Source organism: Chrysemys picta, chromosome 10 (genome assembly GCF_011386835.1).
Source record: "Chrysemys picta bellii isolate R12L10 chromosome 10, ASM1138683v2, whole genome shotgun sequence".
Lineage (NCBI taxonomy): Eukaryota > Metazoa > Chordata > Testudines > Emydidae > Chrysemys > Chrysemys picta.
The window spans coordinates 11,506,418-11,524,052 of NC_088800.1; the positions used below are offsets into that span (position 1 = coordinate 11,506,418).

General features: G+C 43.8%; 1 protein-coding gene across 4 annotated transcripts in view; it reads right to left on the bottom strand.

Moving 5' to 3' along the window:
• Nucleotides 1–11,588, bottom strand: part of MCTP2 (multiple C2 and transmembrane domain containing 2) — a 168,957-nt gene extending 157,369 nt beyond the window's left edge. For 2 of the 4 annotated variants that reach the window (XM_065559228.1, XM_005294860.5), the window contains exon 1: nucleotides 11,070–11,430. The gene's annotated coding sequence lies outside the window, so the exon portion shown is untranslated. Of the gene's footprint in view, nucleotides 1–11,069 lie in introns of all 4 variants that reach the window. The other 2 variants (XM_065559229.1, XM_005294863.5) reach the window with 2 other exon arrangements.
• Between the last annotated feature and the right edge of the window lie 6,047 nt (nucleotides 11,589–17,635).

Sequence of the window (17,635 nt, forward strand, 5' to 3'; positions counted from 1 at the left end):
TCTTTAGTATCAGAGGGGTAGTCTGGATCTGTAAAAAGCAACAGAGAGTCCTGTGGCACCTTTAAGACTAACAGGTGTATTGGAGCATAAGCTTTCGTGGGTGAATGCCCACTTCATATCCGACGAAAGCTTATGCTCCAATACATCTGTTAGTCTTAAAGGTGCCACAGGACTCTCTGTTGCTTTTTACTTTTCTTTAGTATCTTAAGCTTAATTTGCATATTTGTTTCATTTGATAGGTAATCTGCTTTGATCTGTTAATCCTTATAATCACTTTAAATCTATCTTTTGTAGTTAATAAACTTGATTTTGTTTTCTCTTAAACCAGTTTGTGGAATTCATAACTGGGGGGGGGGGGGCACGAAAAGCTGTGCATATCTTCCTCCACATTGAGGGAGGGAGCGAATTTTATGAGCTTATGCTATACGGTTCTCTGTGCCGCGCAAAGTGATACAATTTGGGCTTTACACTCCAGAGGGGTGTGCACTTGAGTGCTGGGCGGTTCCTTAGCTGAGCTTTCCCATGCAAAACTGATCTCAGCATGTGTGTGAAATTGCAGCTGGGTGTGTCCCTACCTGTGTGTGGGCTGGAAGGGGGCTTGAGAGCCTGTCACAGCAGCACAGTGTAAAGAGAATGGAGGAATAAATAAGAGCAGCTGCTTCTAAGCCCAAGAAAGGGCACAGTGCTGTGGCTGGATCCTATTCCACAATGTAATAACAGCAGGAAATTAATTTTTCCTCTGGCTGAGAGCTTAGTGTAGAAGAGGCTTCTTATTTCCAAAAAAATACCACCAGGATAACCAAGCATGTGTAGAATTAAATTGTCCAGTAAATGAAATATTTACCTTCCAAATTACATTTTCCCCATTCATTTCATTGTAAGGGGCAACATGGAGCTAAGTGTCAGCATTTCAAAACTCAGATAGATTGTCAGGGGTGGGAAATATTATTGCCCAGCAAGAATATGAATAAGATATTCCTTCTTCCCCTTGGCCAAAATATGAGTCCACACACAACACACCTAAAACAGAACGCAAACCCTATATATTAATATTTAAAAAAAAACATTTTTTGTAATGTATATGGATCCCAAATCCAAACTGAAAGCAACAATTCATTCTTTCTGTGGCTGTAGAAAGGAATCTGGCCAGGGAGCCCACATAACAGAAGATGAAGAAGGAGCTCATCACTGAATTCAACAGAAAACAATCTGTACATTATTTAGATCAAACCATCAATGCACCCTCGCCTAGATACAAGAAGAAAGCATCATAAATAGATAATTTTAAAATAAGGGGCACTAGCAAAACTCCAAGGCTTAAATATTACCATCAGCAGGGCCGGCTCTAGGCACCAGCAAAGCAAGCAGTTGCTTGGGGCAGCAAATTTGCAGGGGCGCAAGAATCCAGCATGGGAGCTGAGAACCAACAGGGGGCCCTGGGAGCTGTAGTTCCTTGGTTAGCTCCCTGCCTATAGAGCCAGCCCTGGAGCAGGGAAAGAAGTACATTTCCCAGCATTCCCTTGGCCGCAATTAACAGGAAAGGGAGGGGGAAGGAGTGGAACTGAAACCTCATGCTGCAGCTTGCTGTGAATGGTAGGGACAGGTTTTTTGCCGCCCCCCACCCCAGCCCTGGACTATCCGCCGCCCACACCCCCTGCTGCCCCAGCTCTGGCCCCCACCTGCACCCCCCTGCTGCCCCAGCCTTGGGCTCTCCCCCCACCCGCATCTCCTGCCACCCCAGCCCTGTGCTCTCCCCCAAAGAAAGAATCGGGTGGACTAAATAGACAGTGCACTTCTCTATCTGAAGCCTAGCAAGGGAGATCCCACTAGAATTTAAAATGAAAAGTAAGGGAGGGGAGGCTCTACTAGGACCTGGGCAGCTTTAGATACAGTACCAGGCACGTAGGAGGATTTACACTTCTGAGCCAGGGAAGCAGAAATTGACTTTTCTTTTCCAGATTTAGCTAATATTCAGAAAGGGAATCCAGCACCTGCCTTCCAGATTTGAACACCCCCAAAATTCAGGAGTGCTCAAGCTCAATTTGGGCAGCTGTTACTTCATTTCTCCCAAATCAAATATACTGATCCACTGTAACTTGCTGTAGAATAAATTGAGCAAGAAATGCTTCCCAGTGATTATTAGGACTGGAATTGCTATTTTCAACAGCCATTTTTTTTGTTTTGTTTTGTTTTAGTTGTTTAAAAGGAAGACAGTAATATTGCATTGGCAAATTCCCCATAGAAACAAAGAATAGAACAAAAGAATAATAAAGGCACCTCAACTTTTCCTCATTTATGTAGGACAGTCTTATAATATGCATCCAGATATCCTTCAATCACACAAGCTGAAAATTGTTCCACTTTACTGCAGTTCTGTAACCATATGGGAACCAATCCTGTCTGTGTTCTGTGCACATCCAAAATTCCTGCTGAATGACCTGCCGTGGGAGCGAGTTACCAGTGACCCAGGGCTGGGGCAGCAGGAGGGTGCAGTTGGGGGGGGGGGGGGGGGGGGAGCAGCCAAAAATTTTTTGCTTGGAGCAGCAAAAAACCTAGAGCCGTCCCTGACCATCAGCCTATGTTATGGCTCAAAAGTGAGCGCACAGCACATCCTACCTACTTACGTAGGGTGTCTGCTTGCTTCTCAGTTGGAAGAGATATCTGGATATTTACAAGTCCAAACTGACAATGTAGCAGTACAGATAAAATGCAGTAGAGAGGATCTTATATCCTTGAAGAGTCCATGCTTAAGGGCCCGTTCTTCAGAGGAACAGAGCAAATGAAGTCGATGAGAGATGCTTGTGCTCAACACCTCCGAAAAATCAGCCTTAATGAAGCATGTAAAGGAGAGCAAGTATAAACTAGAAGGACAAGAGGCACCCTTTATTTAGAGCAGGGATTGGCAACCTTTGGCACACGGCCCGTCAGGGTAAGCCCCTGGCGGGCCAGGACAGTTTGTTTACCTGCAGCGTCTGCAGATTTGGCCGATTGCAGCTCCCACTGGCCGCGGGTCACTGTCCCAGGCCAATGGGGGCTGCAGGAAGTGGCGCAGGCGGAGAGATGGCAAACCATGGCCAGTGGGAGCTGTGATCGGCCGAACCTGCAGACGCTGCAGGTAAATAAATCGTCCCGGCCCGCCAGGGACTTTCCCTGGCGAGCCGCAGGCCAAAGGTTGCCAATCCCTGATTTAGAGAATGACAATATTGCTGATGTGAAGGTAACCCTAAAACAATCCTTCTTCTCCTATAATATCTATAGATTTTTTAAAAATATTAAAATAAAAAGCAAAATCACAAGATGTATTTTTGCACCCTGATCACTTAATAACTGTTATTTAACTATAGTGACAAAATAATAGATTATTTCACAATTTAAGGACACACACACACTTAATTGTTTTAAGTTTCGCTATTCCTCATAAGCTTTAAAAAAATTAAATCTGTGGATATTTAACACTGTAAACCAGGGGTCGTCAACCTTTCAGAAGTGGTGTGCCGAGTCTTCATTTATTCACTCTAATTTAAGGTTTCGCGTGCCAGTAATACATTTTAATGTTTTTAGAAGGTCTCTTTCTATAAGTCTATAATATATAACTAAACTATTGTTGTATGTAAAGTAAATAAGGTTTTTAAAATGTTTAAGAAGCTTCATTTAAAATTAAATTAAAATGCAGCGCCCCCTGGACTGGTGGCCAGGACCCGAGCAGTGTGAGTGCCACTGAAAATCAGCTCGCGTGCCACCTTTGGCATGCGTGCCATAGGTTGCCTACCCGTGCTGTAAACTCAACTGCCTAAATTAGTTATGGACAAAGATGCACTGTAACCTCGACTGTCTAGATTTGTTATGGACAAATCAAAACCTGTTAACTTCACATCAAGATACATAATTACCCTCAAGTGATCAGTCTACTGTAGCTGGCATTAACAGACATACAAAGCAATATCCTTCTTTAAGACATCTCTGTGGTACACCACAGCACACAGTCATAAATCTCCTCAAACATTTCAAGAATGTTTCAAATATGTTCATTGTCATTTCCATTTTACATGATGTATCAATCCTCAGTTGTGCCACTTTCACAGTTTAAAAAAAAAAATGTAAACATTCCCAGAATTGGAAATATGGGTTTTAAAAATTGACTTAAACTGGTAAATTTTTAAAGATAGCTTTGTTTGATGGATATAAACTTTTTTTGAAAGAGAGAATAAATAATTCCAGGAAATAAGCAAAGTAATAGTAAAGACTTGCTTTATATCAGTGCAGCGTGTATACGTGAAGGGTTATCCCCAGTGTAACTCCATCTACGTAGTAACACCTGTGCTCAACACCGTTCACCATATCCATGGTAGACAAGGCCTCAGTTTTTGTTGTTTTTTTAAATGAGGATTTTTCTCATTAAGATTTAGTTAACAGCAAAAATGCAGTAGTTAGCATTAAAAACAAAACAATAATGTGACCACCCTAATAAATTTTGATGAGTGCCTATCGTACACGTCCAAGGTACTTTTCATATCTTTCGGCATGATGGTGACAGTCCTCATGCAAGGCAGCTGCCATATTGAAAGCAATGAAAATTTAGTTTGTACAGGGAATGCAGGATCAAAACGTCTTATTTTACCTCTGTTTGTTATTTTATTTTGAATTACATTCAATTTAGATAATAAAACAAAACTGGGTGACTGGGCAACAAAATGGCAGATGAAATTCAATGTTGATAAATGCAAAATAATGCACATTGGAAAACATAATCCCAACTCTACATATAAAATGTCTAAATTAGCTGTTACCACTCAAGAAAGAGATCTTGAATCATTGTGGATAGTTCTCTGAAAACATCCACTCAATGTGCAGCGGCAGTCAAAAAAGCAAACAGAATGCTGGGAATCATTAAGAAAGGAATAGATAATAAGACAGAAAATATAATATTACCTCTATATAAATCCATGGTATGTCCACATCTTGAATACTGTATGTAGATGTGGTCACCCCATCTCAAAAAAGATATACTGGAATTGGAAAAGTTTCAGAAAAGGGCAACAAAAATTATTAGGGGTATGGAACAGTTGCCGTATGAGGAGAGATTAATAAGATTGGGACTTTTCAGTTTGGAAAAGGACGACTATGGCAGGGGTTGGCAACCTTTGGCAAGCGGCTCGCCAGGGTAAGCACCCTGGCAGGCCGGGCCGGTTTGTTTACCTGCCGCGTCCGCAGGTTCAGCCGATCACAGCTCCCACTGGCCGAGGTTCACTGCTCCAGGCCAATGGGAGCGGCGGGAAGCGGCGCGGGCCAAGGGATGTACTGGCCGCTGCATCCCACTACCCCCATTGGCCTGGGACGGCGAACTACGGCCAGTAGGAGCCACGATCCGCCGAACCTGCAGACGCGGCAGGTAAACAAACCAGCCCGGCCTGCCAGGGTGCTTACCCTGGCGAGCCACGTGCCAAAGGTTGCCGACCCCTGGTCTAGAATGTGTCCATAAGACAGAATTCAAAATAAGATCAGTGCTTTGCTACTGCATCTGTGTACAGTATGACATGCAAAACCACTATTGATCTCCTGGGGATTTAAGAAATGTTGCATATGTCTTTAAGTAATATTGAAATTGAGGAACACATATCAGTGGCCAGGAAGAATTTTCTCAAATACAATACTTGCTTATATAAGTTATGACCTCGAGGTCAGAAATATTTATTGTGGCTGTGAATAGACCTGGGACGGCAAACCGCAGCCAGTGGGAGATATGATAAAGATCTATAAAATCATGACTGGTATGGAGAAAGTAAACAAGGAAGTGTTATTTACTCCTTCTCATAACACAAGGATTAGGGGTCACCAAATGAAATTAATAAGCAGCAGGTTTAAAACAAACAAAAGGAAGTATTTCTTTACACAATGCACAGTCAACCTGTGGAACTCTTTGCCAGAGGATGTCTTGAAGGCCAAGACTATGGCAGGGTTCAAAAAAAATAGATAAATTCAGGAGGATAGGTCCATCAATGGCTATTTGTCAGGATGGGCAGAGATGGTGCCCCCAGCCTCTCTTTGCCAGAAGCTGTGAATGGGAGACAGGGGATGGATCACTTGATGATTACCTGTTCAGTTCATTCCCTCTGGGGCAGCTGGCATTGGCCACTGTCGGAAGACAGGTTACTTGGCTAAATGGACCTTTGGTCTGACCCAGTAAAGCCATTCTTATGTAAAACACTCCTTTAGTCTTTGTTTTGTTTAGACAATTTTAATCAGTTTCTCTTTCTGTTCATGTACTAAGGCCCAATCCTGCAGAGACTGATGCCTAGTCTGTACTTATAAGTTTTGCTGCCATAGCTATGTCGGTTACAGCTATGAGTATTTTCCAGCACAGCTATCCCAACAAAAGCCCTAGCTGTCATCTCAGCAAAAAAGTGCTTCTACTGATGTAGCTTATTTTGCTTTGGCAACTTTTGACAGTAGAAGCTGCATCTAACTAGGATGATTTGCCAGTACAGCTATGGACATGGCCTTATGCACATGCCTAGCTTCACCCAGGTGAGAAGTTCTACAGATCTGGGTTCTCAACAATGCAGGGGGTTATTTAAATCCCCAGCTCCTGAAGAAGAAAATCAGAAGGGTTTTATTTTTTAGTGAAATGTTAATTTCACAGAAAAATAGTTTCTCTTTGACTATTATACAGCAGTGAAGAACAGAAGAAAAAGAGAGCATGGAAAGGTGGCAGCATACCTCCTGGAGGTCTGAGGAAAACAGGAGCAACTTTCCACTTAAAGGCAAAAAAAGGAATAGAGGAAATTAAGAGCATTGTAGCATGTTTCATCCTCCTTCGGTAAACCATGCCTCCCTTTGATCTACAAAAGCAGAGTAGACAAAGCTGCTACCAAGAAAGAGGCTGTGTGACTGCATGTGGTGCTGAAGAACAAGAATCGGGAGTCTGCTCCTAAACTTAGCTTGCCACACAAGAGTGAGAAGCTGAGACTGATAAAGCCTGACATCCTAGTAACAGACCAATAATTCAACAGATTGCACTGAAGTTGTTATGACATACATAAGGCCTGAAGGGATGGCACCACCCTGCCAACACTTACTGCATAGTCATTGCTGCAAAACTTCAGATGCTTCTAAGAAGCTACTTTTAAGGGGAAGAGGGAAATAAATCAGCTAGGGGTAGACTAAAACTACAGCATTATACAAAAGTAGCACTGTTGGAAAAACTCTGGAAAAATGTAATACTTACCAGCAACAAGCTTTCCTCCATCACCACCCTTTACACCTAGTCTACATTATAAGCCTGATCTTATTTACATTGAAGACAAGGACATATTCCCATTGACTTTAGTGTTCAAATCCTAAAGCAGTAATCTCACGAGGAGCATTACTTGCCTGAGCAAGTTGACTGGGTAATTATCTTATCTGGGCAGCATTCAAGTAAGGGAAATTTATTAGTTAGTTGGAAACTGGTTGCTTGCATAGCTAAATGCAAAAGATGCTGGGAAAAAAACCTAGCACTGAATCTGATCCAGGTATAGTAATAATTAACTTGACTGACATGAGAGGTAATACAACTAATCCTTTATTAGTTTACTGTTCACTGGACAAAGGGGGGACAACTTTCAAATGCATAAATGCCAGTGCCTAACCCCTATTGACTTTCAGTGGGAGGAGGTAGAGACTGTTATCTGTGCCTGTAAAAATCTCCTCAGACTGTTTAATCAACAGTGTCTTAATTTTAAAGAACGAAAAAAACCCTACTGCTTCTCTCACACCATAAATAAGTTTAAGAGTGTTTTAACACTCCAAGAAATTTAAATTTCCACCAAAGCAATATGGCCACTGAAAAATTGTCTTATATTCCAATACTTTTTTCTTTTCACAGTCCTTGCAAATCAACATTATGGCTGCTGAATTTGTTTTCAGGTGACAATTTACAAGTGATTATCTTATCATATATATGATAAGCTATTTTGTAATATTTTTCCTATAACTACAAACGATAATGGCAATGAAACCCTAAGATTTTCCCAGCTATTAATTCTGACATTTGAGCTACCCCATCATAGTCATACTGGATGCTGAGTGAGAAAATAATAAATCATTAAGAAGTATCTGAGGTAGGAGTCCCACAATTTAATACACTGCAATATGCCAATCATAAAGGTGATCATTTCTAGTTCTGAGTGCATTGGAAGTTGCTTTACTATGCAGTGTGATACAAGTGACTGACACGCATTAAAATAAGGGAACTAGTAGATGCCCTTGACTTCAGTGGACATTGTAGGTAGTAGCACTTCTGAAAAATTAGGCCCTTTCTATTTAGGAGACTGTAAAGGGGCTTGGGAGGGCTAAGGCCTTTTCCTCACAAAAAAACTGCACAGGTTTTAACCAAAGCCAGTAACCCCTAGTGCAGGGGTCGGCAACGTTCGGCACGCGGCTCATCAGGGTAAGCACCCTGGCGGGCTGGGCCAGTTTTATTTACCTGCTGACGCGGCAGGTTTTGGCGATCGCGGCCCCCACTGGCCGCGGTTCGCCGTCCCGGGCCAAAGGGGGCGGCGAGAAGCGGCATGGGCGAGCGATGTGCTGGCCGCGGCTTCTCGCCACCCCCATTCGCCCGGGACGGCGAACCGCGGCCAGTGGGGGCCGCGATCGGCCGAACCTGCCGCGTCAGCAGGTAAATAAAACTGGCCCGGCCAGCCAGGGTGCTTGCCCTGGCGAGCCGGGTGCCGAACGTTGCTGACCCCTGCACTAGTGTACACCTGTGTGAGTGCTCTTTTTCTAGTTTAAACTAAGCTTAGTTTGGTTTATCTAAAGTTGATTAGGAATCGGTTTAAGTTAAACCAAAATAAAGCCACTTCTAACCTAAATAAGAGTCCACATAGGGGTTTGCACTTGTTTAGCTAAATCCATTTAAAAACTGATTTCTGTTAAATTGGTTCTAACTTTCTCACATAGATAAGGTTTAACTTTAGTCACCCAAGCCTGAAAATTTTAGCCTAAGGGTACGTCTTCACTACCCGCCGTATCGGCGGGTAGCAATCGATTTATCCGTGATCGATATATCGCGTCTTGTTAAGACGTGATATATCGATCCCCGAACGCGCTCACCGTCGACTCCGGAACTCTACCAGAGCGAGCGGCGGTAGCGCAGTCGACGGGGGAGCCGCGGTCGTCAATCCCGCGCCGTGTGGACCCCAGGTAATTCGATCCAAGATACTTCGACTTCAGCTACGCTATTCGCGTAGCTGAAGTTGCATATCTTGGATCGATCCCCCTCCCAGTGTAGACCAGCCCTAAGTGACTTATCAAAGTCCCACAGGAGGACCCAGTCCCATGCCTTCAGCCACAAGATCATGCTTCATCTCTAAGATCTCTAAGATCTATTGATGAAACCTGCTATGAAGGGGTCAAGTATTATTATTACCTGGCCAAAAGTCAAGAAATATGATTGGCAAAGTTCAGCAAGTACCCAGAAAATTGTACTGTACCACAACTAAATCCAAATTCCCTTTAAAACCCATCCTACAATTATTTTAAAGAGCATTCATTTTGTAGTTAACCTAAACCAAGGTAGCATTCACACTAACAAAACAGATGCTGATCAACAATATAAAATGCATTAAAAACCCATCAGGGAGAGGGCTGGATGTGGGGAAGAGAAATGCTTATGGTGGAGTGCCCGAGAAATGAAGTAAAATTTGTTTGTCCTGTGGTATATTACAACTGGAGATTTGATAGCAACAGATTATCAATTAGTTTGTGGGTGGGAAGGGAGATGCCATGTTTGCCAACTGCTGTGTGTCCAATGCTCACAACTGCATGATTTGCTTAAACAAATATAATCTGATTATTACATTTGTCAGTTTATTTACACTTCAACCCAGTCATCATCACTTGGCTTTCAAATGTTGCTCCAGCCACATAGATTTCCCAACAGTCACAGTGAAGCCTATAATACGAGTATTAGCCATTGGTTTTCCGCTTACGTGTTCCTAAGCAAATCAATCACCAAACCTGTTGTTTGAAAAGGATCTGACAGGGTTTGATACTGGAGGGACAAGAGGAAGCCAGTGTCCTGGTTTAATAACCAAGTACTAGTGAGTAGCTTTGCTGTCCCAAGGGAAATCAAGCAAAGGGAAATCCCATCCATTACAGAAGAGGACCTAGGGTTTCCCCCCTTCACTACAACTCCCATCGTCACATCCCCCCACCTTCCCCCAGTGCACCCCATGCCACTACTCCCTCATCTCTTTAAGTGTCCCCTCCCCCACCTTCCCCAATGCACACAGTGCCCAGCCCCACATTGCACAATGCACCCAGTGCCCACCCTCCCCACCTTCCCCTCAGTCAGTGTACCGTGTCCACCCTCCCCCACCGCCCCTCAACGCACCCAGTGCCCACCCTCCCCCCCACACCGCCCCTCAACGCACCCACCCTCCCCCCACACCGCCCCTCAAAGCACCCAGGGCCCACCTTCCCTCAACGCACCCAGTGCCCACCCTCTCCCACCCCCACCTTCCCTCAACGCACCCAGTGCCCACCCTCTCCCACCCCCACCTTCCCTCAACGCACCCAGTGCCCACCCTCCCCCCCACACCGCCCCTCAACGCACCCAGTGCCCACCCTCCCCCCCACACCGCCCCTCAACGCACCCAGTGCCCACCTTCTCCCACCCCCACCTTCCCTCAACGCACCCAGTGCCCACCCTCCCCCCCACATCGCCCCTCAACGCACCCAGTGCCCACCCTCTCCCACCCCCACCGCCCCTCAACGCACCCAGTGCCCACCCTCTCCCACCCCCACCGCCCCTCAACGCACCCAGTGCCCACCCTCTCCCACCCCCACCTTCCCTCAATGCACCCAGTGCCCACCCTCCCCCCCACATCGCCCCTCAATGCACCCAGTACCCACCCTCCACACGTTTACCCCGTCGGCCAGTGCACCCCACAGTCCCTCCTCCTCCCCCCGGGTCTGGCCTTCAGCTTCCCGGGGCAGGAGCAGGGCCCGCTCCCCTGGCCCCTCGTGTGTCCGTACCGCCCCTCGCTGCCTGCCCCTGCTGCCCGCGCCCGAGGCAGCTGCTCTCTTACCTGCTGGGGTGTCCCGGGCTCCGCTCCCCGCCTCCTCCCCAGCGGCTCCGGCAGCAGCTTCCTCGCAGACACTCGCAGCCGCAGCCGCCGCCGACACTCGCAGGGGAGGAGCCCAGCCAGCGCCGGGGCTTCCAGGAGCCTCCGCCGTGAGTGAGGGGGAAGTGGAGCCGCCGGAGTGTCCCGAAGAGCAGGGAAATCCCAGTGCACCGGCAGGGAAATCCCACTCTGGGTTAGCCGCTTCCCAGTTTACCTTCGGGGCGGGGAGAGCCTGGCGTGTCGGGAAAGTTTGATACAAATAAAAGGAGATCAATCCGATGCCGAAGCCATCCGCGCGTCAGCTAGCAATGGACAGTCAGTGACTGCAGGCTGGAAAAGTTGGTGCCAAGCAGCCTGCTGGTTATAATTAGGCTTGGCGGAATTCAGGCTTTATTTTTATATCATTTCAAAGGCTAATATCGATGTTTATGTTTAAGCATTGTTTACTGCTTTGTGTCCATTTAAAATGTTGCACTTGCAGGAAATGGGCGGGGGGCGGGAGGTCAGACAATCATTTAATGACAGGCGTTGAGATTCGTGAAGATGAAGCTTTATAACATCAAGTGTCAAAATATACAGTGAAGATCCTAAAATCAAATTATTAGACCTTCTCAAGCAGCGTTTTCCCTCCTTTGCCAGCAAATCTGTACATTTCTGTTATCATCAATGGAATTTTTTTTTTTTTGGTGGTTTGCGTGCGTATGGCGAGATCTACTTTTATGGACATTTACACATTTACCGATAAAAGTCTAATCCTTCCAAGTAATGCTGGTAAAAGAAAATAATGTAGTAATATGATTATAAAGATCACTAACGAAAAACATTAACAAACACTAATGTGACCTCAATACATATCAAAGTTAATAATGTTTTTGTTTGTAAAAAAGCCACCTTTGTTTCTAATAGTTGTAGTAAAAATAGACAAGTGTAACCATGCATAGCATTTCTGTAGTATTCTTCGGGCCTCAGGGTATGTCTACACTATGGCCCCACTACAGCTCTCGCTGTAGTACCATTGTGTAGACACTTCCTAAATCAATGGAAGGGGTTTTTCCATCAAGGTAATGAATCCATTTCTCTGAGAGGCAGTAGTTAGGTGGACTAAAGAATTCTTCAGTAGACCTAGCCACGCCTACAGCAATGGTTAGGTCAACCTTACTACTTTGAAATTTTTCAGTCCTTCTGAGCAACATAGGTAGGTCGATCCAATTTTTAAGGGTAGACTAGGCCTCTTTCTCACTTTCCCTACCCCTTGGGTAGATTTTCATCAGGGAAAAATGGATGTAATGTACTATCATTCTAATCTGATAACACTTAACAGTTGCTTTGCTCTAGTGTAAGTCACTATGCAAGGTACAGGGCGAGGGGGAATCCGGCACTGTATCTTCGGTGGAAATACAGATGCTAACTAAGGGCTTGTCTAAAGTAGGGAAATTTGCGCTGGTGTAACTTGGTGCAAATGACTAATGTAAACACACTACCCCAGTGCTAAGCAGGGCTTGTGTAGTGAATCTGCGGTGGAGGTTTTGCAACATAGCTACATCAGTGCAAAAAACCCTCTTGTAACAACAGTGCCCAAGCCCCCAATCCTGTAAACAGAGATGGGAGTAGTGCCACTGAACTCTGTGGCCCAGCCAGATCTGGATAGGCAGACCCTTGGTGCATGCACTGGGTTCCATGTGAATCCAACTGCAGGATCGGGGCAATGAGATTACTCCCATGAGTATGGTTACTCATCACATGTCTAAGCATGTTTGATCAAGGCCAAACTTAACTTGGGCCCTGATCGTGCAAGATACAGTTGCATAGGCAGATCTACCCACCATGCATAGCCCCATTGAAGTATCAGGGCCGCAATGCAAGTTTGGGGGGCATGGATCAGTGTTCATGTCACACTCCTTGTCAGTACCCAGCCTAGGCCAGGGAAGTTAATGATCCAACCAGCAAACCAAATTTGGTGACGAATCCTGGTCACATGCCACCTGAAGCACATTGCGCATATGCTAAGAAGAATGCAAGTTCAAGGTGTATATCGCTGAGCTCTGGTATTCATTTAAGTCATTAATGGCTCAAAGGGAAGAGTGTCATGCCACTTCAATAGGCGTCTCCCAATCAAGTGCTAACCAGGCCAACCTTGCTAAGCTTATGCAAGCAGAAGGGAATGGCTCCAGAGGAAGTTACCTCAGAACCAAAAATTAACTGTGTATCCTTGCCAAAAATGAAGAAACAATTTTTTGCCATTTTCACTATAGGTGTGATATTTTTCATCACTCTCTTTCTAACTTATCAAAATTTAAAAACCAAAAAAATCCCATATTTGTTTCAGGTATTCAATAGCTTTTGGAACAAAAGCCATGTGCCCTTAATAAACCTGTTCTGTTGGTTCTGAACACACCCCAAATATATTATATCTAGGCTTCATTAGATTTTTACTGATAAATGTGAGAAACATCAGTTTCACTGTACACACACACAAAGCTGATGAAAAAGTATTTTCATTGATAATCAAAATGTACAGATAGACAAAGGGAGAAAAATGCTGCTTCAGAACTTATTACACTCAAAATCACAGTGATTTAGACTTTCGGATTAGACTTGTTACAAATGGACTAGTGAAGGAATAGTAAAAATGGGTATGATTTGTTGATTTTATATTTATTTTGTACATTTTAACATAAGATGTTAACAATTTGAGTTTTTAATAGTTTATAAAGCTTTAACTTTGACTCGCAACATCTACTGTCATTGAATAATTGTCTGACACCCCTCCATAATTTCCCACAGCTGTGAAAATTTAAATTGATAAAAATAAAAAAATGCTTAAAAATGAACATCGACATTATCCATCAGAATGATAAAAAATAAAAATTGAGTTCTGCCAAGTCTAATTCTATTTATTGTGTATACATTTGTATAGCATTATATTACAGCCAAGACAGCCAAACTACAAATGTGTTGCAAGGCCACTAATGGAGAGGTGATCTTTCTGTTAACCAGCAAACTAGTTGACCTATCAAATTTCCATGACAGGACTCAACAGGATTCCAGAGATGTGACAAGAGAAAGTTATAAAACAAGAAATAAAGCACTTGTGCAAATTGGACATTAAAGCAAAGAGGGTTTTGCCTTTTGGTGAAAAATGGGAACAAAAAGAAACTGGTATTGGAAATTATTATAGACCCAAGTAGAGCAAGCAGGTAAACCACAAGCTGTATATGCAAGGAGGCCTAGATTGAGGCTAAAACACTAATTATAGGATATTTTCAATAGAGATAAACAATGACCAGAATAAGAAATGTGGAATTTCTAAAGAAGGTGAATATTACTGGAGATTGCACGGCATTATTTTGTGCTGGTTGCTGCACCTGATTCTGTGTGACTAATTCTCAAAGTTATATCCATTGTATATTATACCATCAGCACAGTTCATAGGTGTATGCCATTTTATAATTAATTATTTGTCCTCTACAAATGTGCAGTGTGTATGTTTGCTATAAGAACAGTAGTAAAGGTGCATTATGTGCCCCAGTGGAAATATGATAAAATGATAACAGAATACCTGAATGACAAATAAAGGATTATCACACACCAGCTGACATGGAGCTGGAACGAAAGCCTCTTCTCCACAGCAATGTTTTTTGTTCCCTCCTGCATCATTTGCTGAAGCTTTCCCAAAGCAAAGAGGTATTTGGGGAGGTAAGTGATGTCTGCTCTTCGGTTCCAGACAAGTTCTGTGGCTCTAGTGACTCATCCATCACCAGAATCTACTTTCCAAAGAACCTTTCCTGTATTTGCTCTATTTGTGGTTTTCTGAACCCTAGTTTCTAGGCCATTTATTTATAAGAATAAGCAAGAAACAGGAAATATTGAGAACTTGTCCTGATCTTATCCTGTGCTGAAAATAGATATTTACTGAGATTAAAATGAATCACCCATGTTCTTTTACAGTCACTGAAGCTTTTATTGTAAATTGCTGGAAACAATATCATCTATTTTAACACACTTTCTGGGCATAGTTAGCTAAATGTAAAGTAGATAAACTATACTATCCATAAGAGAGGTATGTAGTATGCACAGATTTGGGAGCTTTATAGGGGTATTTATTTGACATGCCGACATCTCTCCCAAGATGCCATCTTGTGCTCTCAAATTTATGCTTTCATTTTGGGCACATCTTCACTGGCAACATTAAAGCACTGCCGCTCTCCTAGCACTCTTAAAAAATCTCCACGAGGGGTACCTTCACCTCCACGAGGGGCGTAGCTACCAATGCTGGGAGCACCATCTATACTGGCACGTTACAGTGCTGAAACTTGTAGCACTCAGGGGGGTATTTTTTCACACCCCTGAGCGAGAAAGTTGCAGCGCTGTAAAGTGAAAAAATAAGGGCCTGAATATTCTCTTACTTACAGTGGTTATACACTTGCTTAACTCCATTGACCTCAAGGCTCAGTGAAGGCTCACCTTTTTATGGGGGCTAAGAAAACTTTCAGAATGTGAGCCAAGTGTAACTGATGCGGAGGTGTCTGCCTGAGTTTGGCGAAAACTCAAAACAATAGCTGTGGTGGGTGGTGTGAACTGCCCCTTGTCCATGTCAGCAAGGTATTAACCCAGATGCTTAAGCAAGATACTCTAAATGTCAAGGTTCTTCACTGTTTCATAACTGATCAAACATATGAGAAAGGAGAGGGAGGGCATTATTGTGCAGATCTGCTTGGCCTGCTGTGAGTGACATTACCTTTCAGTGACAGAGGGGTAGCCATGTTAGTCTGAATCTGTAAAAAGCAACAGAGGGTCCTTGTGGCACCTTTAAGACTAACTTCTGTTAGTCTTAAAGGTGCCACAAGGACCCTCTGTTGCTCCTTTCAGTGACGTAAGTTACAGGCACCTCCATCCAAATCAAAAAGGAGGCAAGACCAAGGAACCTATCAGATCTTAGGGGGGTTTCTGAAGCCCAACAGAGGGGAAGCCGCCAACATGAAGCTCAGGAGACCCCATGAGTGTATTTAAACCTGGTGAGGAAGAGCGGAGCCCAAAAGAGCACGTATTATGAATACCTACACTATACATTTTGAGTGACATCTCTTGTGTTCAACAGGTGGTGTCCTGGCCGAACAAGGGATAAGATGTTAATGAAACCCGTGTTCACTGTTACAACATTAAACAGTTAAGCGTGGTCCGGGGTTTTCTGTCAAATCTTCGCTGGCAATTCCCACTGTAACAGCCACCATTAATGATCTTTTAAATCTTTTATTAAAGATATAGAAAAAGGAAAAACGATTATAGCATTTAAAATGTAAAGTATTAAAGAGGGCTTCCATTTTAACAATAGCCCTTCTTCCCTTTTGCTTTACCTATAGAGAGCTCTCATACAGAAATCCTTAGTGCTTGGCAGTGTTTTAGATGGTATTAAAGATCGCATTAACTGCCCTTTTGCGGGAAAAAGAGAAAAAGTTAGCTGAGATGGTCAGGAGCAGTTGATGAAGTCTGATCCTGTTTTCTTTAAGACAAACGAAGAGAAATTTATGCAAAAGGGAGAGGAGAGAATGGCAAAGAGAGAAAAATGTAGCTTCTGTCTCTGACACTGGCTTTCACTTGCAGCCTGGCTGGTGGAGAAACACAAGCACGGCAAGTGCCACTCAAGATCTGGCCACTTTTATTAATGTCAGGCAGTTTAAGACATTGCTTTTAGCAGCTTTTCTGGTCACAGGCTTACCACAGTGTTGAAAAGGAGAAGAGTTGTTTTCTCTGGCTAAGCCAGACTCTGGTTAGACAGAAGGACAAAGGAGAGCAATAGAAAAGAGGAGAAATAAGGTAGGGAGGGAAAATGACAAATGAGAGTGAATGTCAGAGTAGGAACCTAAATCTCACATCTCAGCTGCCGTTCAGGGTTTACCCAAAGTTGGTGGACGTGGCAATGTCAAATTGTCCCCTCTTTCTGTGGCCTGACCTGAACAGGATGCCATTCAGGATCAGGATGACAGAGGCCCAGTGGGGTCATGGTGGATACCAGAGGCCCAGAAGATGATGAAGGTGGGAGCCATAATGGTGAAGTTCAGTCTTTCCAGTCCACACGTCCCACTTATGTAGTGGCCCCCAAATAAACAATGTCCAATAAGGGGTGGCAACCTCATCCCATTAACAGTTACTGATCCAAACACATTTTGGTGATTTCAACTATTAACATTCCTCCCATTTCTAGAAACCTGTCACCTAATTGTCATGCCAACCTGTGACTCTACCAGGTGCCCTGAAGACTCCTGATCCCAGTTCTTTTAACCTACACAAGTCAGTTTCTACCACTCTATTTGTCTCCATTTTTTTGTTGATTTTTATAAACAATTTTATAAAACAGGCAGTGTTGGACATTTGTTACCTTGGACAAGTTAAGAGCATAGGCCTCTGAACAACATCTCATTTAGGGCAGAGCTTGGCTTAGAAACAGAACTTGGAATAGTACCACTATTTCCCCCTTCCCCCAGTCTAAGCTATGCAGGTCCGTATGCATTAAGTGATTGCCAGAAATCACT